The following is an 8,689-nucleotide window of genomic DNA, read 5'->3' as shown; positions in this document are numbered from 1 at the left end:
TAAAGATGCCACCAGAAAACTACTAGAGCTAATCAATGAATTTGGTAAAGTTGCAGGATACAAAATTAATGCACTGAAATATCTGTATTTCTGTACACTAACAACAAAAGATCAGAAAGAGAAATTAAGAAAACAATCCCATTCACCACTGCAACAAAAACAATAAAATACCTAGGCATAAACCTACCTAAGGAGGCAAAAAACCTGTATGCAGAAAAGTGTAAGACACTGGTGAAAGAAATCAAAGATGATACAAACAGATAGATATGCCATGTTCTTGGATTGGAAGAATCAATATTGTGAAAATGACTATACTACCCAAAGCAATCTACAGATTCAATGCAATCCCTATCAAATTACCAGTGGCATTTTTTTATGGAACTGGAACAAAAAATCTTAAAATTTGTATGGAGACACACAAGATCCTGAATAGCCAAAGCATTATTGAGGGAAAAAAATGGAACTGGAGGAATCAGACTCCCTGACTTCAGACTATACTACAAAGCTACAGTAGTCAAAACAGTATGGTACTGGCACAAAACAGAAACATAGATCAATGGAACAGGATAGAAAGCCCAGAGATAAACCTACGCACCTATGGTTAACTAATCTATGATAAAAGAGGCAAGGATATACAATGGAGAAAAGACAGTCTCTTCAATAAGTGGTGCTGGGAAAACGGGACAGCTACATGTAAAAGAACGAAATTAGGACACTCCGTAATGCCATACACTAAAATAAACTCAAAATGGATTAGAGACTTAAATGTTAGACCGGACACTATAAAACTCTTAGAGGAAAACATAGGAAGAACACTCTGACATAAATCACAGCCAGATCTTTTCTGATCCACCTCCTAGAGTAATGGAAATAAAAACAAAAATAAACAAATGGGACCTAATGAAACTTAAAACCTTTTGCAAAGCAAAGGAAACTACAAACAAGACGAAAAGACAATCCTCAGAATGGTAGAAAATATTTGCAAATGAATCAATGGGCAAAGTATTAATCTCCAAAGTATATAAACAGCTCAATATTAAAAAAACAAACAAACCAATCCAAAAATGGGCAGAAGACCTAAGTAGACATTTCTCCAAAGAAGACATACAGATGGCCACGAAGCACATGAAAAGCTGCTCATCATCACTAATTATTAGAGAAATGAAAATCAAAACTACAATGAGGTATCACCTCACACCAGTCAGAATGGGTATCATCAGAAAATCTACAAACAACAAATGCTGGAGAGAGTGTGGAGAAAAGGGAACTCTCTTGCACTGTTGGTGGGAATGTAAATTGATACAGCCACTATGGAGAGTAGTATGGAGGTTCCTTAAAAAACTAAAAATAGAATTACCATATGACTCAGCCATCCCACTACTGGGCATATAGGTGGAGAAAACCATAATTCAAAAAGACACATGTATCCCAATGTTCATTGCAGCACTATTTACGATAGCCAGGTGGTAGAAGCAGCCTAAATGCCCATCAACAGACGAATGGATAAAGAAGATGTGGTACATATATACAGTGGAATATTACTCAGCCATAAAAAGAAATTGGGTCATTTGTAGAGATGTGGATGGATTGACTGTCATACAGAGTGAAGTAAATCAGAAAGAGTAAAACAAATATCGTATATTAACGCATATATGTGTAACATAGAAAATGGTACAGATGAACCTGTTTGCAGGGCAGAAATAGAGACACAGATGTAGAGAACAAACGTATGGACACTAAGGGGGGAAAGTGGCTGGGTGATGGTGTTGGTGGCATGAATTGGGAGATTGGGATTGACATAGATACACTAATATGTATAAAATAGATAACTAATAAGATCCTGCTGTATAAAAAAATTAATTTAAAAATTAAAAACAATGCTATGAAAACTCTTTCACATATTAAAAACCAAACTGTTTATATTTATTAACACATTTTCCAAAGGAAAAATCATACACCTGCAGACACATGTACCTTGCAAAAATATAAGTATATAAGGCAAGAAGTTCAGAGTGGTTATATCTTAATGCCAGAGCTATTTGTATATTTAGATATAATCCAGACTTTCTATAGTGAACATATATACTTTTAAGGATAAAATTTATAACAGAAGGTAAAAAACTTGATCCTAAACTGGCAAAACTGAAAAACAAAAAAAGTAATGAAACACCCAGTTTCTATTATGAGAACCGGTCTTTTAAAATAATGTTTTAAAGCATTTCTTTTATATTTGGGGTGACAAAGCAGAACATTTCAGACTTGAGATGTGTTGGCATCTTGGTGTAATTGAAAGAACAGGAGTTTGACTCCTTATCATCCTCAGTTCAAATATGGCTCCACTTCTCACTAGAGACCAGCATGGCCTATATGCCCCAGGGTGTCTTTATGCAGATAAGCGTTGGTGCTACATAGCTCTTTGCAAGAATAAGTTCCTTTAGAAAAAAAGAAGAAAGAATAAGTTTCTTTTAACTTCTCCAAGTCTCAGTTTCCATATCTGAAGTGGTAAAGCGGTGCCAACCTCAAAAGAATTTAACAAAATAATGCTTATAAAAATGCCTAGGACACATTTATCTTAATGAATGTATATATACTGTACATGTGTAAATTGGAATTAACATAAACTTTCTATATGTAAATATAGACACAGATTGTATGCCCATAAAATGGAGACATAATCACATACTGACAAATGGAAGTGCGTGGTGGAAACTACATTTTTATGAAGAGATTAGATATGCTTGCAAGTGATGTAAAAGGCCAGTATATTTTCTGTCTTACACAAGGCAATTTTAAGAAAAAACAGATGGGATTTACAGAATTTGATTTATTAATAACATGTATTTTATTTTTGGTCCAAAACTAGGTTTTTTCTTTTAGGATGGGCAGAAATATGCAAGAAAGAAGGACAGAAAGCCAAGATTTAAGGAAAGGCTCTGAAATAAAATATGCACACACAGACTTGAAACAATCTGGTTCTAGGGTAACAAAGTAACAGGTTTTTCTCCACACATTTCCCCACTCCCAGCTAGGCACTGAATCCCCGTATGCAAACAAAAGGGACATATTGCAGAGGTGATTCATACAGCTGGGGACACAAAAGGCTGTTCCAGCCAAAGCCAACAATTAACAATGGCCTATTTGTTAAACGTTGTCCTCTCTAACTTGCTTCTTTCTTTCTGAGGAAAAGTGGCATGTTTGAATACGTGACATATTCTTTAAAGTTTCCACTTTTAAGCATTACTAAATGTACCTCAAAATAACAACCAACTTTCCCTTTTTTAAAATAGAAACCCAGGTTTTCATAAATATCTGTCTGTGCTTTCATCTGCATATGTGCTGCTATCTTTCCATAAACTCAATCACAGTTAATTTGGTCTGTATTGGTAAATGTAGAAAGGCTCTCAGATGGTTTAGAAGAAATAGAACAAAATTAGTTTGGATTTTTTTCCAAGTGGATTGTCACAATCTGTGCATGCTATTTCTCTCATTATTACACTTATGCAGCATTCAGATTCCTTTTTCTCCTTTATCCACCTCCTATTTAGCATAAACAGAGGAAGAATCAAGTGGATATAATCACCTCTAGATCCTTGATAAGCTTTATCCAATAGCTAAGAGATATTAATGCTTGAATGGCTGTTATTGGTTTTCATTTGGCATGTGATATCAAAGCAATGTGTCTTCTGTTGTGCTTAGGAAACTCTCAATTAGAGTTCCAAGCACCAGTAGGCAAGGGAGAAATTTTCTGGCTTTGCTATGTTTTAACATTCCTGAATCTGGTCTCTGTCATGATCATCCTTCAAAGGAACCTCCATTTTAGCACAACTACCAACAGACTCCAAAGATAGGTATTAAGGTAGCTTGTTTAGAGAAGTGTGTTTAGTCTCATTTCTAAGGAAATGTATTTGGCACAATACATATTTATTGTATTAAAACACGATTATTTGCTATTAAAAATACAAAGCAATTAAGATAAATGTGAATGTCAGAGTCACAATAGAAATTATTTCTTTCAAGTAACTCCAAGACAGTCTCCAAATTTTGAGGCTCCTTGAACTTTCTTCTCCAAAAAGAGGATGATACCTAGGATTTAACCATCTTTTTCCTAACCTGTGACAGTGTTATCAGAAGTATTTGGAGCAATTAGGTTTAAAAGATGCTTCTAATTCTTCTAGTTTCTATTGATTTCTCCCTATTACGTGCCTCCTAAGCACTTTATTCACATTTTTTGTGATGAACACTTTCCAAAATAAATGTCAATTGTCCGTTCACATTCTGTTTTCTCTTACTAGCACTTCTTATGAAACAGAGGTCTTTTCTTCCCCTCTGTACCCAAGTTTAAAATGCAATGTGGAAATATTCTTCCATACTGAATTTAATTCTATTAGGGGCCTCCGTTTCTGTTAGGGTGTGGATAAACAACACCACCATTTCAGATTCATTATAACCTAGTCACTTCCAGATTAATACAATTTCATTGGGGGAAATACTCTACTTTTCGGGATTTCTCTAAACACTCCCTTCTCTTTTATTTTTCATCAGGTGGTATCTGAGTTTAGAAGAGGCTTGCATATGGCTGGGCATTGGAAATGATATGTTTAAAACAACAACAACAAAGCAGGGCAAATAGGCTATAATATTCCATGAGATCATTAGGGATCCAGATCCCTTAAGGTTTTGTTTTGTTTTGTTTCTCTAGTCTTTACAGGGTTAAAGCTAACTCGCTAGTAGTGTTCCATCCATGTTCCAGTCCATAAGAAAGGAGAACGGGAGGAAGTGGAATGCATGCAGTTTCCTACCTAAAGATATGACTTGAAAGTTGTCTACATTATTCTGCTTATATCCAATTATCTGAACTTAGTTTCCTGGATTGTACTAGCAGAAGAGAGCCATATATGTTGATAACCACAAGGTAAGGAAGAAAAAAATAATTTTCATAAAAATGGGTGAAAATAACATCTAACAATAGTTGAGCTAGAATTCATTCATCTTAAAGAATTAAGTAAAGCATTTTAGAGTATGTCATAAAATTAACTGAATGTGGGGCTTCCCTGGTGGTGCAGTGGTTGAGAGTCCGCCTGTCCCCCTGCCGATGCAGGGGACACGGGTTTGTGCCCCGGTCCAGGAGGATCCCACATGCCGCGGGGCGGCTGGGCCCGTGAGCCATGGCCGCTGAGCCTGCGCATCCGGAGCCTGTGCTCCGCAACGGGAGAGGCCACAGCAGTGAGAGGCCCGCGTACTGCAAAAAAAATAATAATAATTGGATGTGTTACCTTTGATTGATTTATTCAGCTAACATTTATCAAATCTCATCCATGTTAGTAATGGGAAGTTAGCTAATATGAAGGAAAACAATTCTAGTATCTTCTTTAATGAGAATTACTAAATTTGCTATAATTTTATTACTTGACAAAAGTGGAAATACAAAAGTGAAACCTGTTTGGGGTTTTTTTTGAGATAGTTTATAAGTTCAGAGTCCCATAATATAATGAAATAGAGATGTTACTTAGTATACGATACTTTCAAATTGACTGAATAATTCCATGAACAATAGCAAACCACTATTGAGAGGAAAGTTTCTATGACTTGAATCAGTTATCTTTTGGCTGTAAATAACATAGAACATAGCTTAACAGGTCTGGTGCAGGTTTGGTGCAGGGACTTAACAAATATTATGGAAGAATCTGGCTCCATCTATCCTTCCATTCTGTCATTCTCTTTTTGTTGGATTTTTGTTTGTCTTTGTACTCTTCCCTCATAGTCTCAGAATGGTTTCCATAGCTCAAGTATAAAACGGTCATATTCGATGTCAGGAATCTGGGTAGTAGCAAAAGGGATCTTTTGTCAAGTTTTCTCTTTTTATCAGTAAAGGGAAAACTTACGCAGAAGCTCCCTAGAAGACCTAACTTTTTGCTTCCTTGACCAGAACTGCAAAAAGTTTAAGAAACGGAGATATTTCTACAATTAAATTAAATCATTAATGGCAAACTAACAGCCCTACAGTGGAGTACATTGGCACCCTAATAAAATCAAGGTTTATATAATAAGTAAATAGAGGGAGAATATCTTTTGGGTAAACAAATAATGAGTTCTGCTGCAGCTATGTAACCATCAAAATCATGGTCTTTGTATACCTTCTTTCATAATTTAAAGGTTATTCCAAATCTCCACTGCCCCCTCAGCCAATTCACTTCACAAATAATTCCATCTCTCTTCTTAATAAATTACATTCCTGTTCTATGGCTTCTTTACTCTCAGAATTAAAAACATGATCTTGTCTCTCCTATCCCAGTGATCGATTCTGGCTACCTGGCAACTTTTCTCCTTTCCTCCAAGGCTAAATATTTCTAAAGTGTAATTATCACTCATTGCCTCTGCTTATTTACTTCCCTTTTACTTTCTAACCTAAATTAGTCTGACCTTGGCCTCCACAATTACAACTATTGCTAAATTCAACAGTGGTCAATGGTCTTAATATTTCAACTGTAATAGACAATTTTCTGTCATTATAAAACCTGAGTTCTGTGTGGCATTCAACTCTATTTATCACTACCTCTTGTTGAAGTTATAGCTTCCTTTGACTTCTGAGAAACTACTCCTCACTACATTTTCTCACATCTTTCTGGCAAGATCTTGTTCATTTTAATGGTTTGTGTCTTCTATTTGTACACCTACTCTGTTGATGCAGGATACCAACATGCTAAAATTTCTTTGCATTAAGGAACATATAGAAATTCAAAGAAATGCCATATGCCATGTCACTGTTATGAATAGGATAAGATCAATTTTATTAAACCATTAAGTTACCCCCTTCAATGGTTGTAAATTTCAAGTGAATGTGAGAATCACTAGGAAATAAATTACCAGAAATAAGGAAGACCAAACTGATAAAAAGGTATGCTATTTCCTTACATGGAGAAAAGCTGAAAAAAATTGTAATTCAGAAAGTTGTTAAATATAAAGTCAAACATAAAAATAAAGTGACTTTTCAGGGACCAGCAAAAAAGAGAAAACACAAAATTAGACCAACAACCTCAAAGTGTTTTAATTGTAGTTCATGGGTATTTCACTAGTTCCTCAAGGCTAAAATCTAATACTGTTGTATGGACAGATGTGACTTTCTAGATGCCTAGAAAGTGGAAAGCTTAAAGAAAGTCACCTGGATGAAGCTCAGATCCTTAAAGTACTGCCCTAGCCATTAAATTATATCTATAATTTATTTTATATATATTATATATAAATATACATTATAATTATATATATATATATATATATATATACTGTCCTAGAGAAGTGTTAAAAATATGTTACATATCTAGAGTAAAAGAACAGAATGACTACCATTAAGAAATATTTAGGCTTATAGCATGCTCAAGTATGTAGTCTAAATATATGCTATACACATGATAATAGAGACACGATCTAGGAAATAAACATAACAATGTTTGAGGATATTGAAAATTTTAGATCCCTGAGAGAGCAAACATTTTCCATCACAGTTTATATTGAAATTCCACAGAACCTCTGCCAAGCTCACAAGAAAAAAATTTACAAACCTCAAAAGAAATAAACCCCCGTAAAATCAATATGCTGAATATGATAGAAGAAATTTATTCCTTCAGCTCTCCATTAATTTGATAAATATTTATCAGATGTCCACTATAATTCAGAAAGTCTTGAAGTCACTGGATATATAGAAGTGAATAGACAATGAAGGGATGAAGATATAAAAGAAGGAAAATAAACCATAGTAAAAAAAGAAACGGGATAGATAAAAAATAGACAAAGCCATAAAAGAGCAAAGTGAACAACTTACTCCCTGAAATTAAGGACTTAATGGACATGTGTCCACTTTAGGGGTAAACATACTAAAATTAGAACAATACAGAGAAGATTAGCCTGTCTCCTCTTCATGGATGTCATGCAAATTTGTGAATATTTCTGTATAATTTTTTAACATCAATCCCTAAATCTGAGAAAGATGGAATTAAAAAGAAACTTACAGACATTTCTCACTCATGAATATTGATGAAATAATCCTCAATAAGATATCATCAAACATAATTCAACAGCTAAATAAAAAATTTTAATATGAAAAATTTAGGAATGCAAGGTTGGTTCAGTGTTAGATACTCTATTAATATAATTGACCGTGTTAACTTATCTAAGGAGAAAACTCATAATGAAGTCTCTGAAGATAATGAAAAGGCCTCAGACATAATTTCAAAGCCCATAGCTCCTAAAAATTAATATTAGAGGAATACATGGATACAGTGAAATACCACTTATACCCATGAGAATCACTATAATGAAAGAGAGGGAAAATGCCAAATTTTAGTGATGTGGAGTAACCAGAACTTGCCTATACTGTTAGTACAACATCTTTGGAAAACAGTATGGCAGTACCTATTAAAGGTGAATATTTGCATAATCTATGACCCACCAATTTCACTCTCACATATATTATTGACCAAGATGGCCTTAGTATTCCCCTCATCTTGACTAAAATTTACACAGCCTTCTTCCTTACTTTTGGTCCCTGACCTATTTCTAGAGCATTTACTTTAGAAAACTTGTTATTATAAATTCTTTCTCTGCCTCTTTGAAATGAAACTTTTAAAAATGTCTTTTGCCAGTTTTACAACCCAAGACTATTTTTTTCAAGGGCCTGGGAGCCATCCCTTTGAAA

The 8,689-nt window shown here is 34.5% G+C and overlaps 1 non-coding gene across 1 annotated transcript; it reads left to right on the top strand.

Annotated features, from left to right (window-relative positions):
- Positions 1-7,848: 7,848 nt before the first annotated feature.
- LOC114886245 lies at positions 7,849-7,951 on the top strand. The gene has a single exon (XR_003791257.1). It is a non-coding gene; the product is annotated as a U6 spliceosomal RNA (small nuclear RNA).
- The last annotated feature ends 738 nt before the right edge of the window (positions 7,952-8,689 follow it).

Source organism: Monodon monoceros, unplaced genomic scaffold, assembly GCF_005190385.1.
Source record: "Monodon monoceros isolate NGI ecotype Baffin Bay Population unplaced genomic scaffold, NGI_Narwhal_1 Super_Scaffold_6, whole genome shotgun sequence".
In the NCBI taxonomy this organism is placed as follows: domain Eukaryota; kingdom Metazoa; phylum Chordata; class Mammalia; order Artiodactyla; family Monodontidae; genus Monodon; species Monodon monoceros.
The sequence above is the reverse complement of the archived record's forward strand: the minus strand, read 5'-3'. Positions and strand labels throughout refer to the sequence as shown.